Source organism: Drosophila nasuta, chromosome X, assembly GCF_023558535.2.
Source record: "Drosophila nasuta strain 15112-1781.00 chromosome X, ASM2355853v1, whole genome shotgun sequence".
NCBI classification, from domain to species: Eukaryota; Metazoa; Arthropoda; class Insecta; order Diptera; family Drosophilidae; genus Drosophila; species Drosophila nasuta.
The window spans coordinates 21,357,405-21,379,516 of NC_083459.1; the positions used below are offsets into that span (position 1 = coordinate 21,357,405).

At 36.9% G+C, this 22,112-nt stretch overlaps 1 protein-coding gene and 1 long non-coding RNA gene across 5 annotated transcripts in view; both read left to right on the plus strand.

The window, feature by feature from the left end:
• LOC132797332 (cAMP-specific 3',5'-cyclic phosphodiesterase) overlaps positions 1 to 22,112 on the plus strand; it is a 237,285-nt gene that overhangs the window by 26,633 nt on the left and 188,540 nt on the right. The window lies entirely within an intron of this gene.
• Positions 19,221 to 19,898, plus strand: LOC132796835 (uncharacterized). Its single transcript, XR_009633599.1, has 3 exons — positions 19,221 to 19,251; positions 19,315 to 19,506; positions 19,585 to 19,898. It is a non-coding gene; the product is annotated as an uncharacterized LOC132796835 (long non-coding RNA).

Sequence of the window (22,112 nt, forward strand, 5' to 3'; positions counted from 1 at the left end):
ATTTTCGCGGTATATTATTCGATATATTTTAAAAATAATGCAGAATACAATTTGATATACCAAATATAAACAGTGGTTTATTTTAGTAATTTTGCGGTATATCATTTTGGTATATTTTAAAGATAATACCGAATATATAATTAATTTGGAATATTAGATATACCAAATATGGTCTGCGGTATATTTTTAGTATTTTCTCGTTATATTATTCGATATACCAAATATATAAACTGGTCTATTTCAGTATTTTTGCGGTATATTAATTCGGTATATTTTAAAAATAATACCGAAATTACAACTAATTTGGGATATTCGATATACCAAATATGGTCTGCGGTATATTTTTAGTATTTTCGCGGTATATTATTCGATATACATATTTTAAAAATAATGCCGAATATACAATTCGATATACTAAATATAAACAGTGGTCTATTTTAGTATTTTTGCGGTATATTATTTTGGTATATTTTAAAAATAAATACCGAATTCTTTTGAATATTCGATATACCAAATATATTATATTATTCGGTAGATTTTAAGAATACTCTAGCACTGATTTGCTTTTATTCAAAATGGTTAGCAGGTATCTCATAGTCGAGCATACTTGAGTGCAGCTTTTTGGCTCGTTTTTTATTTTGCGTTGTATAGATAGTTGTAAGCCATGAAAAAAAGTCAATTGGGAAAAGTAAAGCTCGTGTGAAATGCGGTGAAATAAATTCGTTTGATTAAACCTAAGCATCAAAATCTACGGGAATATAGTAAAAGCACGTCGAAACTTGGCCAAAATAAAGGCTGCTGTCAAATAGCAACGACAGCGACAACAACAACGACGACGACGACGACGACGACGATAGAGAAATGGCAGCAACTCCATTTGTTTGCCAGACATTGACGTTGACACCGTGGAACATGTTGTAAGTTGTCAAGCTTGTTAGAGAAATGAAACCAGATCGGATCGCTGGCAATGTTTGCCACAAAACCAATAACCCAAATGGATGTGGTCAACGTACTATATTGCGGCGATGAGATGGGATGAAGGGGAGATGCAAACAGAAATTTGCCTATTTTTAGAATTTACGTAAACGAATTGACTTTTATTTCCTTTTCCTTTTTCTTTTCGTTTTCAATTTGTTATTTCTTTAATTATTGTAATTTCTATTTCAATTTTATGAAGCGAAGTAATTATGTTACAGGTTGAATAAATAATGAAAAGGCATTTTTGGCTAAATGTCAACAACCTTTTCGGCACTTTTTGCTGGACTGAGATTAGTCTTTAGCCGCAGCCCAAAAAAAAAAAATCATCAAAGCACAAGCCGCAAAAAAAAAGAAAGAAAGCCGAGACCAACCTTTTCATTTTTCCTTGGTTGCTTCTTGTATTTAGTTTCATTTATTTATTTACTTTTATTATACCCTTTTTCCCTATATATATTTTGCTAGTAGCATATTTAATAATTACATAATCGAGTGACTTTTTGTGTGGAGATATCAGTGCTATTCAAAAATAGTTTTGTAGTAAATTAACTTCAAATAAAAGTTCTAGTTGTGGAAAATTAAAGTGCTGCTAAAAGTTGATGTGGGCTGCATCCATCCCAACATATGAGTTGTGATTACGTTCAAGGGTATTTCAACTTCGTAACTGCGATAATAGTTGTTCATTTGCCAACAAGATTTTTATTTAATTTGTGGGTGCATTTCTGGTTTCGTTTCTCGTTCGCCATCGTTCCGTGGTCCGTTTTTTTTTTTGTAAAAAGGATCTGACAGAACTGGCAGAGAAGCCTTTATTGAGAACAGCATATTTACATACAAACAAACACACACACACATACACACTCGAAAGTACAAACATGTGTAGGCAGCACAAATGTAAAAGTTTTTCAAAAGCAAACAACAACAACAACAAGAACAACACGTAGAAGGGCTGCCCAGTTGATTTAGTTGTTGCTGCTGCTGCTGATGTTTCTAAATATTTACCAAAATAAAAATGAAAAACACTACAAAAAAATAAAGAGAAAGAGAAGAGAAAAAAAACTTTATTAATTGCCAGAAAGTTTTTAAGTCGTCGCTTCTTGTTCGTTTTATTTGTTTGTTTGTTTAGGTAATTAAAAATATGGCCGTGCATGTGTGTTCGTCTTCATTTTTATTTCATTTTGTATTCGCATGTGAGACGAGTTGAGTTTGTGTTGAGTTGCGTTGCGTTGCCGCCTCGGTAGTTTATGTTTGCTGCCAGAAGAACATCAATTAAAGCTGCCGTCGTCAGTGACGTCAGATCCATCAATCGAGGTTGCTTTAACCAAAATGCTTCACCCGCTGCTGCTGCTACTGCTGCTGCTGCCTTATATAATGCCCTTTTTGGCGTTTACCATGTCGTATGCGTAATGCTTTGAGCATTTCCACTGGGCGCTCTATAGAAGCGCGCTTACATAAGATGTCCAGAGCCGAGCGAGGCGGCAGCAGTTAAGCACGTGTAACACCATATGTATGTATGTATGTATGTCGGTGTGTATATGTGTGTGCACATTGAATTGACACAATTGTCGGCAATGTCAATGCCTTTGCCCTAGTCAGCGTCAACGTGGCAGCTGCACTGTGAAGCAAAACCGACTTTAGTTGACATGTTTTTAAATGTACTACAAATTTGTTTGGCATTTTCGAAAATGAGTTGAGTTATTTCAAATAACGTTATTACGCTTTATTCCTTAATCTAAACAAATTTATTTATTTCGACGTTTCTCTTGTGCTAGATTCATTTGTATATTTAATTACCAAAAAATAGGAACAATTTATTTTTCTTTTTATTAATTGCGGTTCAATTGTTCTTAAATGAATTTATTTCCCACTTTGTTTACATTCGCTTTGGCATTGGCGATTTCAAGCAGTGTTCGCCAGCTGCTGCACCACGGTTGTTGTCATCTTGGTCTCAATTGAGAGCGTGTTTTTAGCACGCAGGCGTTATGTGTGCCTTTGAGCAAAATACTCAGCACTCAATGCAGCAAACTCGACTCCAAATCGAGTCGAGTCGAGTCATGTCGAGTCGACTCACTCATTGAGATCTCACTCATTGCTGGAGTTTCTTTGCCAGATGTTGGTTGGTTGCTTGGTGTTGGTGTTGTTCTTGTTGATATTCTAACGCCATCGTTTTGCATCGTGCGTTGCCCTTGTCGAGATGCTTTGCTGTTGCTTTTATGTAATTACATTGCTCTCCCTTCCTTTCGATTCCTTTTTTGTTTTTTTGTTTTTTTTTTTTTTTTTTTTGGTTTAGCTTTTTTCATTTTTCTTATTTTTGTGGGGCATTATTTGTTGCTGTTCGTCCTCCCCAATTTTGGTTGTGTTACCTTTTGAACCTGCCGCCATTTTGTTTTGTATGCCGGCTTCAACTCGAAGCATCCATAAATTGTAATTAAAGCGAATAGAGCACAGCCATTATAAGTGTATATCTATATGTGTGTGTGTGTGTCTGTTTGTTTGTATTTCTCTGTAGAACATGCAAAACATTGAGTTTGGTGTCGGGGAGGCAGATTATAACCAACGATGAGACGAAGCGTTACATTTTGGCGCCAAATCTGTAGGCGTGACATCATTAGGAACAAGTTGCACCAAACAAACTTTTAATTAGATTACTTCACGTTGCAGCTGTTGCATGTCTGGCATATCTAGCCACGCGTATGCCGCAGATATGTATATATATATATATTTGTGTATGTACATACATACACATTTGACCTTTACGTATACTTAATGTGTATGATGTAAGACAAGACTGAAGAGTTTTCGCGAAAAAAAACATATAGGTAAGAAAGCTGCAGTCAAATGGTCTCGACTGCTGAATCTCCTCTACTCATTTTGAATAAAAGCAAAATAGAGCGGGATTCATTTGAAAATAAACTAATTTTATATGCCATAAAAATACTAAAATATACCAAATGCTGTATTAGGTAAATTAATGGGAGTATATTTAAAATATACCATAGAGTGCAAAATATACCAGATTGCTGTAGGTCACACAACGCCCATTGTAATCGGGTCTTAGATGCTTTGGCTGACAATCTGGTATATTTTCACCTCAATGGTATATTTCGAATGTAGTACTATATCTATATACCAAATACAGCTTTCGGTATAGTTTAGTATATTACTCGGCTTATTACTTGGTATATTACTATGTATATTACTGGGTTTATTACCTGGTATATTACTTGGTATATTTTAAGAATAATACCGCACTCGTTAGTTTTTAACTAAATGGGTAGCGGGCATATTGTAAATTGTAACCAGAAACTTTGAAGAAGGCAACACAAGCAAATGACACTATTCTGTAATTACAGTAGAATCCGTCTATAACGACTCCACTTATTGTGTCTGTCCGGTCATTGCGACGAAAACTTGATGACTTCGCTGGTCTCCATACAAACTTACTATAGTATATGAAAGGGCCTCCGCTTAGAACGTCTCCACTTTTAGCGCCAAACCGCTTATACCGACGAAATTTTTCACAATTGAACCGGATATTGCCACGAATAAAAAAATAAAGCGAAATAATGCCGACAAATTTAAGCATCAAACGACGTGTGTATTTATAAGTGATCGGCAAACTCATTTAATTGAATTAAATTCATAAAATTTTTTGCTTTGATTAAAAAATTATTATTTTTTTTTTTTTTTAAATCTATTACAAACATGGCATCTAAAAAAATAATCAACAAAAATTTGTTTTTGTGCGTTTTGGTCGCTATAACCGGATATAGGTTACCATATATTCAACAGCGTATCTCAAAGTCGAGCTCTTGGAAAACACGTTCAATTGAGTGTTTGTTTATTTCTTTAATTTATACACCACGAGCACCACTGCACACTTTGAGAAACAGGAAAGAAGAGAGGGAAAGCTTATTCTTACTGGAGAGGAACCATGATAGTGTGACCATAGAAGTTCTATTCATTAATACCTTAAATACTAAATATAGTATAATGTTATTTTTGCTTGGGAATTACGATATTCCAGCACGAGCACACTCGACCTTAGCTTTTATATTTGTTACGAGTATGTTCAATTTTTCTGTCATATTTTCGACTTTCAATCAAAGTAGGCTCCCATATAGATTTGCTGTGTAGTCAAGCTAAAATATAATAATAATATAAAGTTTCAACGGTTTATAAATAAAATGGAGAGTGAAAGTACTGAAAAATGCGCCATTTGCCTAATGAGCTTGACGAATACGGTAAAATTTAATTGCAAACACACTTTTTGTAAAGAGTGTGTAAGTGATTATCTTTTGCGCAACCAATTCAATCCCCGCTGTCCGCTTTGTCGCTCACGATTATTCTATTATGAGGTAAGTTCGAAAGGGAATCAATTTCGATTGGAAAAGAAGAGTGCATAAATCGTTAATTTGTTCGAATACTTAGCATGTAAATGAAGAAAAGCCAGGACGAGTTTTTCTTGACTATTATTCAAGTGATTCCAGTGATTAAAGCAATATCGAAAAAGTTAAACATCCATTATACGATGCTGGCTGCTGATGAGTAAGATAAAAATAAACCATCAGCTGGATATTGAAGTTTTTTATCAACAATTATTTATCAATAATTACAGTAACTAGAGCAGCTGCAGAAGAAAATTGGCGTCACAATATATTCTTGTTTCTCTTCTTTTAAGTAATTTCTTTTAATTTCATTTTATTTGTTATTTTGATTATAAATAAAAGAAGAGAGAAAACATTGTATTTTCCATTTAATTTGTATCTTCTTTTAATTGCTTTTTTATTGTTTCCTCACTAAACTAAACTAGTTTGTAATTTGCTTGTAACTATCTACAATGTTTCACACAATAGTCCAATGATTGAAGGTCTGCACCAAATTAAAGAATACTTTGTAACACATAATCGCAACCACGATTTTCTAATTGACTTGTTGGCGACTTCTTTGGAAAAAGTCAGGTTACAAAATAGTTAAAGAGTGTGACGAACACCACGAGGTTCTACTCATCTAAGCCTACTCTGTCTAGCTAACTTGCCGGCTCAGTTCAGGGCTGGGGTGGGTCTTTGGCTTCGACTGGGTAGTAAGTCATCATAAATTAAAGTGTAGACAGAGTGTAATACCAGGGGAGAGGGACAGTACTCATTTCGCATTATCTCAAACGCTCGCACATCTAGTGCCCAATCAAAATTAAAAGTTTAACGCCTCATTGTTTTCTTCTCCATAATATTCAGTATTTTAATACACATACTTCATTTTGTTTATAAAAATTATCTCTAATTAACAATAGTGCTTGATTTATCGAGCTATTATTTATCGTTACGTTAATCTGTTTTGTTTAAATATTTGTCTTCATGACTTAATAATACGAAAAATATACCAACACGGAACACACGGAATTGAAAGCCTCACAATCACAACCCCAATCAACTATAAATACAGTCACGGCTATGCCGTACTTACGCACTTTCCATCGAAGTTAGCAGGCCTGATAACCGATGAATCCGTCGTAGCATATATGATTGTTGATGATAGCTGTTAAAGATGATAAAAGGTTATGGTTATCAGGCTATCAATCCCTATGTACCCATGTTGGCTGTGTGAAAAGTCGAAAAAATGAGTTAGTTGATCTGACAAGTACTATTTACAAATTCAATTTAATTTTTCAAGTATTCAAACCATGTTGGCACTTTTAGTGCATTTTACGAACGAAAACAATCCAATGCAGATGGTGCTGGCGGGTTTTGTGTGGAGCCGTAGATCTCTCGCCGGAAGATCTACGCTCCTTTGAACGTCTCTAGTATCGCCTTCGCTTAGCCGCTATCGAATACCGTTTGATAATCTGCAGCGAAGATTCGCTGCCGCAAGATTATCGCCTTATTCCCACTCTAGCCGGTTGTTTGCAGCGAGGTTCGCCGCCTTCACCCAAAACTCCCTTAGGCTTGCAGGTTAGGGTGAATATCCGCGTGCGCTTCACTAGTTGCACTTGTTCAACAAAGGGGAGACGAGGATCGCAATGTGCAACACCTATTCCACTCTAAGGAGGGTCTAGCGGGTGCAATTGCCAGAGGTATGGCCAATAAGCTGCATAAAATAGCATTTTTACTGCAAGGTCTAATCAGATGGACACTACTTACCAATCAGTGGCAAAGAGAAAATTTAGCAATTCTAAATTCTCTATTAGAGCCGGCCAATCAAGTTGGCGACAAAAGAAAACCTTGGATGCCAAAATTGTTGGCTTTCCTTTCTTGGTTGCAGTATTATTTTAAATTTATTTTTGCAATTTTTCTTTGCAAATTTTTGGTCTGATGTAATAATGCTCTCAGTGAAAAAAAAGTGCATAAGTGAAGATGGCTGCCCTTAGTGAGTACTCAAAGCATCTCTGTGTGGATCAAGGCGATACTTACTACCCGTTCGATAAACTCAACAGTTGAACTATGCTAAGTGGAGTTGCCAACTTAATTAAGGCTTTGGCGCATCAGCTGATGCTTTGATTTGTGACAATCAGATGTTTATTTTTTTTTTTTTTTTTTGCAACTTTAATTTAGACAACTACCTCACAACAGCAGATTTTAATCGAGAGTTCAATCGAAGACGTAAAATCTGAAAGAAGGTAGTTACTCTTTGAATTCCCACAAGTCTTTAGCATGAAATTGACCAATTTCCTTGCCCTCTAAATTTTCTAATAGGTATAAGGCCTGTCCAATTTTTCGCTTTACTCGTGCCTTAAGGCCGACTGGTGCAAGCTTAGCGTTGAAATTGTTTGCCATATTGCTCAGTGCCCAGTTACGCTTAATTACTGTCTGGCCAACTTCAAAGGTTCGTTCTTTAGTACGAAAGTTATACGATCTCTGATTCTTTTCATATGCCTTTTCAGATATTTGTGAATATCAGCACGGATTTTAGAAAATTTGTCAGCACGATCGAGTCGAGCAGTTCCTTCACTTAAGAGATTCAAATTTTTAAGTACTGTGTAGTCTTTACCATGCGTCATCATATGTTGTCCAAATACAACATAGTACGGTGACGCGCCTATCGATTGATGTATGTTATTGCGTAGAGCACAATTGATACTGCTAACATATATATCCCATTCTCGCTGGTCTGATCGAATAAATGATCTTAACGCCGCATTAATGGATCTATTGACTCTTTCAGCTGCATTACTTTGAGGGAATATGCTCCAGTGAACATGTGTTTGATACCATACGAAGACAAAAATGCAGCGAATTCTCGGCTTTTAAACTGAGTGCCGTTGTCGCTGATTATGAACTCTGGTGTGCCAAAACAGTTAAATACAGTGTTGCGCAAGTGATCAATGATTATTAAAGTCGAAAATTTCTTAACTGGTATAAGAAATGTGAATTTTGAAAGATGATCCAGGATGATAAAAATTCCAATATTACCAAGTTTTGAGCGTGGAAACGGACCTATGAAATCTATGTAGAGTCTTTGAAATACTCGCTCACTAATTGTTTGAATACCCATTGGCGGCTTTAGATTTTGTGTCGGGTATTTTGAGGTTTGACATATTTCGCATTTGCTAATAAAGTCTCGCACTTCCACTACCATTCGTGGCCAATAAAAATGCCTACGAATGCGTTCTAGACACTTCGCTGTGCCGCAATGTGCTGACGTTGGGGTACAATGAGCTGAAACTATCACCGAATTTCTGAGAGATGTAGGGACGTACAGTTTCCAGCCATCGCCAATATCTTCGCTGACGTCGGAAGGCAATACTGCTCTGTAATATAAATATCCGTCTATGATTTTGAAATCCGGAAGATTGGATTTGCTCATCTTCTCTTTTAACTCGACATAATCACTTTCGAGAAATGCATCCGAGTTTAAATCTATCTCTGGTAGTATTTCGAGCTCAACAACATCTACATTTTCTTCGAATGCTCTGGAAAGAGTGTCAGCGACTACATTTTGACTGCCCTTTCGATGTTCGATCTGAAAATCCATTCCTTGTAGCTTTAACGCCCACCGAGCAAGTCTGCCATGAAGGTCTGTTTGATTCATCAACCATTTCAGACTTGCATGATCGGTTATAACTTTGAATGATTGGCCTTCTATATACATACGGAATCGCTTAATGGCTAATACAACTGCCAAGCATTCTAATTCCGTTGTAGAATAATTTCGTTGTGCTTTGTTCAACTTTTTCGACATATATGCAATGGGTAGTTCGTTGCCTTCTGCATCAAGTTGAGCTAATACGGCGCCGATGCCATATGTTGAAGCGTCACATTGCACTATGAATGGCAACTCATAGTTGGGATGACGCAAAAACGGAGCAGCACATAGTCTATGTTTTATTGCTTCGAACGCATGTTGGGCCTCTTCATTCCATTCAAATTTCTTTCCTTTTAGCAGCTCTGTTAGTTCAAAGATGACCGTTGAGTACTGGGGAATAAAACGCTGGTACCAACCAGTCATGCCCAGGAATCGTCTCAGTTGGCGTCTGGACTGTGGCACCGGAAATTCGGAAACGGCTTGCACTTTCATTGGATTTACTCGAAGTGTGCCTTCTCCTACTACATGGCCTAAGTAATCTACTTCTCGTATTCCAAACTGACTTTTGGTAACATTTATTGTTAGTCCCGCTTTTCGTAATCTATTTGCCACTTCGGTCAGATGCAGTAAGTGGTCTTCAAAGTTAGAGGACATGACCAATAGATCATCTAGGTAAACGAATACGTGTTCCTTCATGTCATAGGGAATTACTTGATCCATAAGACGACACATTGTATGAGGTGAGTTACACAAGCCAAATGGCATCCGAGTAAACTGATACAAGGGTCTATTTGGTACCGTAAAAGCAGTTTTTGGTCGCGCTTCTTTGTCTAGAGAAATTTGCCAAAAGGCATCTTTTAAATCGATTTTGGAAATGCACTTAACAGATGGCAATCGACTTAGAAGACCTTCTAAGCTAGGCATGGGATATGCGTCCTTCTTCGTCACTGCATTTAGCTTTCGAGAATCAAGACATAGACGATCTTTGCCAGGTTTAACAATCAAAACCACAGGCGAGGACCATGCAGAGTTCGAAGCTTCTTCTATTACTCCTAAACGTAACATGCGGTCAATCTCGGCACAAAGTCGCTTTTCTTTAGCTGGAGATATGGGATAGTATCTTTGTTTAATGGGAGTACTATCTCCTGTGTCTATAGAATGTTCAAGAAGTGTTGTTTTTCCTAAGCCGTCCCTTTCGCATGACGGAAAAAATCAACAACTGCTTGTAATCTGCGTTTTGCATTACTGTAAGAGACAATTTGGGTATCGTTTCATTTTCAATTTCAGATTCAGTTACTGCATTAACATAACTAACAGAAATTCCAAATTTATTCCAAAAGTCAATTCCGCAAATAACATCTTGCGTGATGGCGCTAACAATTAGGAACTCAAACGATTGCTTTGTCGAATTATATTCGATTGGAAGATTAATGGTACCAGCGACCTTTTGAGGTTGTCCATCAGCAGTTTTAACAAATCCTTTGGATTTAAGATAGTTAATATTATTTTCAAGAATGTACTTTGCTAAGTTTCCTCCGATCACGCTTTTATTTGCTCCGCTATCGAGCAAGGCCAAACAACGCTGATCGAGAATGTTGAGGTAAGTAAAGGGTCGTATATCGTTGTCTTTATTTACGATAGCTGATATCCTATAAGAATTTAGTACACGCTTTTTCGACCAAAATGTATGCATACGATGAGCAGCACGCGATTTCGGAGATGTGTGTATTTTTCTTAATCGCAAATGATAAGGTATAAAATGTCGATGAATTTGTAAGTCAGGTAAGTTATTCGATATAGCAGGTGGTTGAGAATACTCTAGAGAATTTGGTTCTATTTTTAATTGCGGATATCCGCTTTTGGTGGTAAGCGAATACCCTTCTGCGAGTTTTCCTGTTTGGTTTTACATTTTGTACAATTTGGTTTATATGTGTCAAGTTTTCCACAGCCATAACAAAATATACGACGTGATTTCAGGCAATCCTGGTAACGATGACCAATTTCATCGCAATTCCAGCATTTGAAATTATCAGAGTACTTCATAGCATTTACATCTGCTGATTCTGAGTCTTCATCTTCCGAGCCTGACTCCAGGTCTTTTCTAAAGCAATCTCATGAATAACTCGGTTGGGGTTATTCGATCGATTTTGATGTTTAGGCAGTTGTGAGTAGAATTCTTCATGTTTGTGACATTCTCTACGAAGGATAGCTAAATTTGAAATTGGGACATGTAATAGTTCATGTCGAAGATCTGGTTTCAAATTATGTTTAACATAAGAGACCAATTCGGTATCGGATAGACGAGAATTAAGCGTATCTGCTATGTTTAACATCGCATCCAGATATTCATCAAAAAGGTTCATTAAACTTTTGTTTCCTGCGTCTTAAGCTATCTTTTATGTCTTCATCGGTTCTTTGATTTTGGTATCTTTCGCATAAACGAGAACAAAGATTATACCAATTCCTATGATGAGAGCTACGATGAAACCTCCAATAGAATGTTAACGCTGGACCTGAGAATAGTAAGTGCGCAAACTGATACAACGTATTAAAGTTTCCGCTCAAACAACGAGAGGTCAAGCAATTTATTCGATATATAAAGTCATCGATTGGTATATCAGTTGGTGTACCACTGAACTTAAGATGCCAATTAACAATGGTACTGGAAATTCGGTCAGGCCGATCGAGACTACCAGATATATTTCCTGATTGCCCCAATCCTTCGTTATTCTGATCTGGAATTTCGTTATCCCATTCCAATTGCGGTTCCTCGGAACGAACTATTGGCGGTTGGGCGGCAATATTTAAGTTTCTAAAGGCAAATTCAACCTGATCAGCGATAGTAGCGACTAGTTCCGCTCGAAAGTTATCGAGTGAAGAAGTGATAAGTCCTTGAACTCGTTGTTCAGACACAGCTGGAACGGGTGTGGTTGTACTTCCTGTTGATGCTCGGGGTAAGCGACTTTCTCGCGCAGCATTTTGATGCTGCCTGGAAGTAGGTACATTTTGTTCTAAGCTTGCCCTGTGTTGCCAAGAAGGAGATTGTGCGGCATTTCTCATGAGATTCTCTCTCTGATTAGCTCTTGTTTTTGGTCGATCTCGTGGTTTAGTACCAGCGGCTCCCGAGGCTTCGCGTGAAACTGGGGGTGCTGCAACTGTATGAAGCATGCTTAACCCTTCAGATTGTTCTGAGCCAAAATATCTCCTATCCTGCACGGCTTTTGCAAGTTGGACAAGTTTCGCTAGTATTGAGCCAATTGGATATACATTCGGAGTGAAAGTTATGACTACAAGGGGTTTTTACTAATTCAAATTCAGACGATTTTAAATCATTGCAAATTTTGCAAAGAATTAGTGAACTAGCTGATGCGAGGTTTTCGTCGCTGCGAGTAACCGGCATAATGAATTAAAATATGAATGTGAACTAGTACGGTATTCGATATTGACAAGGTAATTGACAAAAATAAGTTTACGATATGCGATAATATAGTGTTCAAGTTTTAAGTTTTAAGTTTGGGACTTACCCTTCAATGCGATTTTAAGACAATGCGAAGTGTGTACTGAGAGTCTGAATCTACTTTGATTAGTAACGTATTTGATGAGTGTTTGTGATTGAAAGAGGAACAGATCGATATTAACCAATACTGAACAATTCTCGATTTCAATACCACAACACAATATTGTGTACTGGGCCTAACAATGATTCGGTAGAGAATCGAAATTCATCCAATTCTACAAAAAATTTCCTTAATCACATTATTGGCCAGAAAATTGCATTTAACAGGTTTAATTCATTGATAACACTATCAATTAATGAATCCGCTATGTATGTTCTTTTCGCCTGGTCTGCTTCCGACGTTCTCATCAGTAAACAGCCAATCCAGAAGGCAGAAAATTCATACATCTATGTTTTCAATAAAAGAATGAATAGTTTGATGAGGAAATGTTTATTTTGGGGCACATTTTCCATAGGCCTCACGAGTTGGGCGCCATTTAATTATGTGACGAACACCACGAGGTTCTACTCATCTAAGCCTACTCTGTCTAGCTAACTTGCCGGCTCAGTTCAGGGCTGGGGTGGGTCTTTGGCTTCGACTGGGTAGTAAGTCATCATAAATTAAAGTGTAGACAGAGTGTAATACCAGGGAGAGGGACAGTACTCATTTCGCATTATCTCAAACGCTCGCACATCTAGTGCCCAATCAAAATTAAAAGTTTAACGCCTCATTGTTTTCTTCTCCATAATATTCAGTATTTTAATACACATACTTCATTTTGTTTATAAAAATTATCTCTAATTAACAATAGTGCTTGATTTATCGAGCTATTATTTATCGTTACGTTAATCTGTTTTGTTTAAATATTTGTCTTCATGACTTAATAATACGAAAATATACCAACACGGAACACACGGAATTGAAAGCCTCACAATCACAACCCCAATCAACTATAAATACAGTCACGGCTATGCCGTACTTACGCACTTTCCATCGAAGTTAGCAGGCCTGATAACCGATGAATCCGTCGTAGCATATATGATTGTTGATGATAGCTGTTAAAGATGATAAAAGGTTATGGTTATCAGGCTATCAATCCCTATGTACCCATGTTGGCTGTGTGAAAAGTCGAAAAAATGAGTTAGTTGATCTGACAAGTACTATTTACAAATTCAATTTAATTTTTCAAGTATTCAAACCATGTTGGCACTTTTAGTGCATTTTACGAACGAAAACAATCCAATGCAGATGGTGCTGGCGGGTTTTGTGTGGAGCCGTAGATCTCTCGCCGGAAGATCTACGCTCCTTTGAACGTCTCTAGTATCGCCTTCGCTTAGCCGCTATCGAATACCGTTTGATAATCTGCAGCGAAGATTCGCTGCCGCAAGATTATCGCCTTATTCCCACTCTAGCCGGTTGTTTGCAGCGAGGTTCGCCGCCTTCACCCAAAACTCCCTTAGGCTTGCAGGTTAGGGTGAATATCCGCGTGCGCTTCACTAGTTGCACTTGTTCAACAAAAGGGGGGGGAGACGAGGATCGCAATGTGCAACACCTATTCCACTCTAAGGAGGGTCTAGCGGGTGCAATTGCCAGAGGTATGGCCAATAAGCTGCATAAAATAGCATTTTTACTGCAAGGTCTAATCAGATGGACACTACTTACCAATCAGTGGCAAAGAGAAAATTTAGCAATTCTAAATTCTCTATTAGAGCCGGCCAATCCAAGTTGGCGACAAAAGAAAACCTTGGATGCCAAAATTGTTGGCTTTCCTTTCTTGGTTGCAGTATTATTTTAAATTTATTTTTGCAATTTTTCTTTGCAAATTTTTGGTCTGATGTAATAATGCTCTCAGTGAAAAAAAAGTGCATAAGTGAAGATGGCTGCCCTTAGTGAGTACTCAAAGCATCTCTGTGTGGATCAAGGCGATACTTACTACCCGTTCGATAAACTCAACAGTTGAACTATGCTAAGTGGAGTTGCCAACTTAATTAAGGCTTTGGCGCATCAGCTGATGCTTTGATTTGTGACAATCAGATGTTTATTTTTTGCAACTTTAATTTAGACAACTACCTCACAAGAGTCTGCTTATTAAATTTACTGATTCTGAGATATTGAAGTCCTTTGGGGAGTTATCTCATAATGTGATAATATTACATGGCCAAAACTGAATTTTGAATAGTACAATTGCGACTTGCTCTTTATTTTAATTTGGGGATTGCAACTGCTCAACGACACTCTAGACTTTCGCATAGCAAAAAAAAAGGTTCCACACTTTGAAATGTGATAGGATAGTTGAGTGTGCTTTCGTAATGTGGACGCTTCAAATTTTTAACGAGAAATACGCCACGACCTTTTTGCCAAAGAAAGAGAGACAGAGATAGAAAGAGGGAGTGGGAGAGGGAGGAAAGTTGGGAGGGAGGGAGGTAGGTAGACTATTGCAGACTAGATCCCGAGACATTGATAGTCGCATGTCATGCAAGGCCATCAAGGTGGCCGCGGGGCAAAAGCGATGCGAGGAGAGGTGGGAATGGGAGGTAACAAATAGTATAAGGATATGGCCCAAAAGGAGCCAACGAAATGCCCAAGCCAAAGTGCAATCGAACATTTTGTTAATATACTTTATGAGTTTTGTCTGCGCGACGTGTTGCTGCCTTTTCCTCGCCTTTTCATCCCAACCCATCTCCTCTCCTCCTCTCATTCACCCGTTGCCCTCGAGGGCATTGAAAGCAAAAGTGTAGCCTAAAAAGAAAAGCAGAAAAAAGGGCAAAGAGCAAGCCGAAGTGTGATGACAACGAACTCGCAATGCTCTGCTTCGCAACAGAGAAAGTATTTCACTTTTTAAAGAATGAAAGCTGACTCAAAAATGTTGAACAAATGATTTGTGAATCGTTCGATAAATGGATAGAGCAAAAGTAGTTAACATAGTTACTGAGTATATCGCAATGCGCGGAGTTTATGACACATCTGTATTACACAACTATTCGTTAAGGGCATTTCAATTGACATTCCCCTAAGAAAAACTGACAAGTTGACTGCCTGACTGCCTGACTGACTGTCTGCCGTTGTGACGCACATATTGACAGGCGATGGCGATGGCGATGGTGACGTTGGATCCATTGTTGGGTCGAACGACTCTCGACTCTTGGCTCTCGGCTTCTGTTGCCTCTTTATCTACCTTACCTGGCAGAACCCAGCTTGTCTCGGTCCCCAGATCCCTGAATGGTGTTGTGTGTTGCCAACCCAAAAGCCAGCAAAGAAAAGAAAAGAAAAGCGAACCGGAGAAAAGGCAAGGGAGAACAAAATAGCAACAAGCATTTGGCTGCCGAGTCGAGTTGAATCGAGTTGAGTCGAGTTGAGTTTGCGGAGCTTTTACTTGTCGCGTCCTCCTTTCAATTTAGGCAACATTTTATTATTTATATTCATTTATTTATTTATTTATTTCATGCTGGCCGCATAGTTCTGTTCTTTATGTTAATGTCAGCCAACCTCAAAAGCTTTTTACCACATGTGTGTGTGTATTGCGACGCTGTTCGGGGAATTGAAAGTAAATAATACAAAAAAAAAAGAGAAGAAGCGAAGTGAACCCTTTAAGCGAAAAAAGGGTTGATTTACTTTGGGTTCAGATCGTCAAATACAAGTTCTCATTTTTCCTTTACTGCTTTTTTCTTTTTTTGCATTTCCTGGCCAGCTAATTGGTCATGCGATACTACGTATAGAAGATTTTTAGTCCCGTTCCCTTTAAGAAAAGTCATTGCAATCCATTTCCGGTTCGTGGGCGACAATGAGGCATAACATTTTCTGCTGCTGCTGCTGCTGACGGCGATGATGATGATGAGGATGAGGATGACGATGATGATGATGATGACGTGGGCTGTGCTGCATAATTTGCTAAGGCATTTGCGCCACCTTTTCTGGCACATCCTTGGATGTCATTTCATGTCAATGGTTTTCATTTTCATGCGCACAAATCAACGGATATTGTGCACTGACAATTTCCGCCTGCCTACAAATGCGCGCTGCATAGAAGAGCGAAGCAACAAAAACAAGACAGCAAATAGTTGTACACATTTTTTTGTAGGTACAACTTCTACACTTCTACACTGACAGCTGAGCATATCATGTCTCAACGTGGGCGTTGTGTAAGCCAGTCAATTAGTCAGCAAGGCCAACACACACACACATACACATACACACACAAACACACAGAGAGTAGTCTGTAAAAGCGGGAATGAGGGGAAAACAGCCAGCAGAGCAAGAGAGTTAGAGACAGAGCATGAAGCATCGCTAATTGCAATGAAAACACTTGTTGATTGCACGATGTTGCCACAAGCTGCATGCCACACATGGAGCGTCGTGGCCAAGAGCAACTACGACAAACCCTTTTTAGACCAAGCGAGCTCATTTGCAAGCGCAACTGAATCTAATTTGCCAACTGTTTACTATGATTTTGTAGTTAACTTTAATTATACATATGTGTAAAGTTCTTATTAACTTGAATTGATTGCACACTGAAAAAAAAAGTTCTAAAATCAAGATTTTGGTCTAAGTTCTAAGAATTTTGGTCTAAAAAAGTGTTTTAGGAACATAAGTATCTTAAATTAAATTCTTAGAAAACACATCTTGATTTCAAGAACACTGGATATAAGTCCCAATTTGTCATTAGTAAGAGGAAAAAATCGTATAGTTTGAAGACCAAAAATCTTATTAGCTCAATGAAAATATTACATTATAATGAAGAAAACACTCAAAACCAGATGAGAAATTTATACGAATTTGAATGGATTACAGAATTTTGTTACTCAGTATTTTTGATCTTATTTTAAGAATTTGGCATTTTTCAGATTTAAGATTTAAGAATGTGTTCTTAAAGTGGTCTTAATTTAAGAACACAATTTTAAATTGATTTTACGAATTTGTTTTTTTCTCAAATCCCGGAATTTCAAATCCTTTTTGATTTTCAATTGCTTTGCTTTTAATATCAGCTTTGGCTTTATTCTTTTCGACTAAATTTTGTGTAATTTCCATATTCAATATACGAAAATATTTGCATGCTTGTAATATAAGATGTTTGCTCCTTGGCGTAACATGTTTAGCTACTTAACCAGATATTTTAGAAGCAAAAAACATTGCTAAATGGCTCTTTTGACATTCAACCTAACAAATCGAAATCTTAAACGTCAATTCAGTGGGAGTGCGTGTGTGTGTGTGTGCTTGAATTTCTCTAGAGATTATTATCTACATAAATAAGTTGTTCGAAGCAGATAAGAACCCTTCGGAATTGGATAGTGTTTTATTTGGCACTGCGTTGTTTGTTCTCGCCCCCTCGATTGCCCCTTTTTTTCTGTTTTCAGTTGAGTTTTATGGCAGTTATTGTAATTTTTAATGTGCTCCTCCCACACACACACATACATACACAGACATACATATACATTCACAGAGACTGTAAGACTGTCAGGCATATCGATTTCAAGCTAACGTAGAACAAAGAAGCGTCCCAGTTATATATATTTATATATATATGTATGTATATATGGACAAGCATCCACTATTATCCATGCTACGTAGACTCATACCAAAGCTTACAAAACATATACATATATATATACTCTATATATAGTTGTAGTCGTATACTATAGCTATGGCTATGACATAGCCATAAGCTGATAGAAAATTCCCTTTGAGTGCCAGGGCGCTTGCTGCCAACATTCATCGTCCTCAAATGACGCTCCACGGACTGAGACTGAGACTGCGACTGCGACTGAGTCGGAGATGGGCAACGAGTAAAGCAAACAAGCAAGGAATGGAATACCTCTTTTCACTCTCTCCTTCTCCCTCTTTCTCTCTGTCTCTGTCGCCCTGCAAAACAAATAATCTTTGGCTACTGTGCTGTGTGTGTGCTTCAAAGGCTTATCATATTGTATCTCTAAGTCTAATTCAAAGTGTGTTGTAGGCCACTCTTACTCTTCAGTCTGGCGATTCTTTGGGGCTACTTTTGTTGCATTAAAATTTCGTTTATTGCCAACTTGGGAGCTGTTAAATCGTCAAAAGCAACTCCCAACTAAATCAAGGAAAACAGTAAGAAAAACGCTCAACGTTCTCATGAATAGAGCGAATTTGTTCGCCTTCGCTTGCACTGTTTACCCTTGCCTCGAATAATTTAGTTGCGGGTTTGCCGACAACACTGAGAATAATTGCTACTAGATGTTTTTTACATAATTGGCCAAGATAAGTCTCGTAATTAATTTGGGGATAATTCGTTTGGTTGGACCAAACAAAACTTAGAGTTTTTCGCAAATCAAATGTAATTTTTAAATCGCTCAAAAATTATTATTCAACATTTTAAAACTACTATGTATATTGTAATTGCTTACAAAATTCCAAAAATATTTTTCTTTACATTAATAATTATTTAGAAATGTTTAAAAAATTATAACTTTTAAAAAATTGTTCTTTAATTTGTACTTTATACATTTTTTGGAAATATTTTTATTATTAATACTTTTCTAATTTCTAAAATAGTTTTCTAGTCATTAAAAATTTTTGGTAACTGTGTAAAAAAATCTAAATATTTTCATTCAATCCTTATAAATTTTTCTTTAATTTATGGTTTACAAGTTTTTTTGATAATAGTAATTATTAATACTTTAATAATTTTTTAAATTTTATTTCTTTTGTCATTAAGACTGTAATGTTAAATTTCTTTTGTCATATATTCGTTTTCCAATGACAGTAGGCTCCCATATGGATTTGCTTTGTTTTCGTTGTAAGTCAAGCTAAAATAAAATTTGTAAAGAAGTTATAAAATAATAATGATAATAATTTCAAGTCTCAACGGTTTATAAGCATAATGGAGAGTGAAAGTACTGAATTATGCGCCATTTGCCTAATGAGCTTGACGAATACGGTAAAACTTAATTGTAAACACACTTTTTGTGAAGAGTGTGTAAATAACTATCTTTTCCACAACAAATTGAAACGCCGCTGTCCGCTTTGTCGCTCACGATTCGTCTATTATGAGGTAAGTTCGAAAGGGAATCAATTTCGATTATTGTAGAAGAGAAGAGTGCATAAATCGTTAATTTGTTCGAATACTTAGCATTCAAATGAAGAAAAGCTAGGACAATTTTTTGACTTTGACTCTGATTCAAGTATTTCAAGCATTTCAAGTGATTCAAGTCATTCAAGTGATTTAAGTGATTCAAGTGATTTAAGTCATTTAATAAGTCCTTTTTTTAAGTCCTTGCATCACGCAAGTGATTCCAGTGATTAAAGCGATATCGAAAAAGTTAAACATCCATTATACGATGCTGACTGGATATTGAAGATATTTATCAACGAGGAAGATATTTATTTATTATATATAAATTTATATCTTTATTTTTCTATTTAAGAATTATTGATAAATGCCTAAAATAATTAGAAATATTTTGTTTATATATTTTTTGTTTTGATAATATAACTATTATTAACAATGCTTACTTTTGGGAAAGAAAAATGAAAAGGATGTTAATTGATTTAATAAATGACTAAAAATATATAAAAAATTAAATCAAATTTTGCAACTTTAACAAAGGAATATACCCGGTTTGAGTGCAAGGGTATCACAGGGTATCTGTGCATGAATGCAAATGTGCCATTAGACTGAGGTTGGGCCAGTGGCAGATTGATAGCATGAAATTCAGTTCAGTGGTGAAAGTGAGCAATGAAACGATAGCAAATTATCAGCTGATGACTGACAAAAGCGACCCAGCTATCAAATGCTTCAATTTGCAGCTGTAATGAGCTTATGAATATATGTGTCGTATGTGCTCTATCTGCCCGAAAATCTATCGAAATCTCTCTTGCTAAAAGTGTGTGTGTGTCAAATTTAGTCTTTCTCTTTCTCGCACTCTGTGCTATCTCTATGTGTCAGTTTGTTGACATCGCAATTGATTTAATTGAGATTATGCGCTCTAATCTGTGCCAAGAGTAAATTATATGGTTGGCTTTGAATTGATACCATCGCACTGTGAAATGCAAATTGAAGTGCACAGCACATGAATTTCAATTGAATGAAACGAGGGGAGGTGGCAAACGGGGGGAGGGAACTTTTTGAACGAACAAAATGAAAATGCTTCTACATCCGGAACACTTGACAGCATTCATTCATTCACTCATTCATTTGTTCACTCGCTCACACACACACACACTCACACACACACTCGTTCGTTCAAGCATCATTTTGGGGCGGCTGACATTATGGGGAACAAATTTCCAATGAAAGCGACGACCAGTCAAAGAAGTCAAGAAAATGCGACACTTTGAGCCTAATCCGATTTTCGCATAGAAAATTCATGTCGTCATTGGACAAACACGAATGTCAAATGTCTGACAACACTCACAAGGCATTTGCTCATCAATTTGCCAGATTCATTCGTTTCTCCTCCCTTTCCCCCCCCTTTATTTTGCAGCCTCAGCTTCTGCTACGATTCCCCAAAATTGCTCTGAAGCCGTATCAGTTTTGACTTTTGTGTGTGACGTTTGCAAATTTACCTTGCCATTTGAATCCAAATAGCTGAAGCACTTTTCGAGACACTCATCGAAACAGACTTTCGGGAGTTGCAAAGGTTAATTAAGTGCTATTCATAACTCATTACTGCAGCTGATGAGCTGAGAATTGTTTATTGTGTGAGTAGTTTAAATTCAAAATGTCTAACAACTTTTGAACCACTTAATGAAGCTGTTCCAGGAGTCGCAAATATGCTTCAATTAAGTACGATTCATTTCTCATTGCCTTCTATGATGATCTGTTTATTTGTTGAGTATATTTGTTATAAAATCCTCAACACTTTTCAATCAAACATTTGAAAATTCAATTAATTACTATTAAGACATCGTTCGATATGAACTATGAATTGTTTACTTCATCACTTTTGAACCACTTAACGAAACTTATTCCTTAGCTGTAAATGTGGTTCAATTAAATTACATTAGTAGCAAACTCTGAACCACTTTTGAACCACTTATTGAAGCTGCCCCTGGAGTTGCAAATGTGGTTCAATGAAGTACTATTAAAACATCATTTGATATGATAAACTGTAAATTGTTTACTTCGAATACCGGCACCACTTTTGAACCACTTAACGAAACTTATTCCTTAGCTGTAAATGTGGTTCAATTAAAATACTTTAGTAGCCAGTTCTAAACCACTTATTGAAGCTATTTCTTTACGTTAAAATTTGGTTCAGTAAAGTAGTATTTATATTAAGTATATTCTTAAATGTTTTGAACCATTCGATATTGTATCAAACCTTTCCATCCTGATTGTATTTATCTACAAAATTTGGTCGCCTCTGTTTAAAAGAGAATCTGTCTGTTCGGTCACTTGGTTGAGCTTCATCTTGTCGTTGTAATTAGCTGAGTTCAAATGGTTTACCTTTTGTTAAAAACTGCTTGCTAAGCTGTTGAGGAACTGATTGCTATATGTTTACTGTTTCGGCATTTGGTATTTGGTATTCTGTTTTATGTGTTTGTTTTTTTCTTTCCTTTTTTTTTCTTTCATCCGTAATTGGAACTGTGTACCGGCCGTATTTGTGGGCCAAGGTCAGTAGATATTTCTCCCGCCTCTCGCCGGCTGTTGGTGCC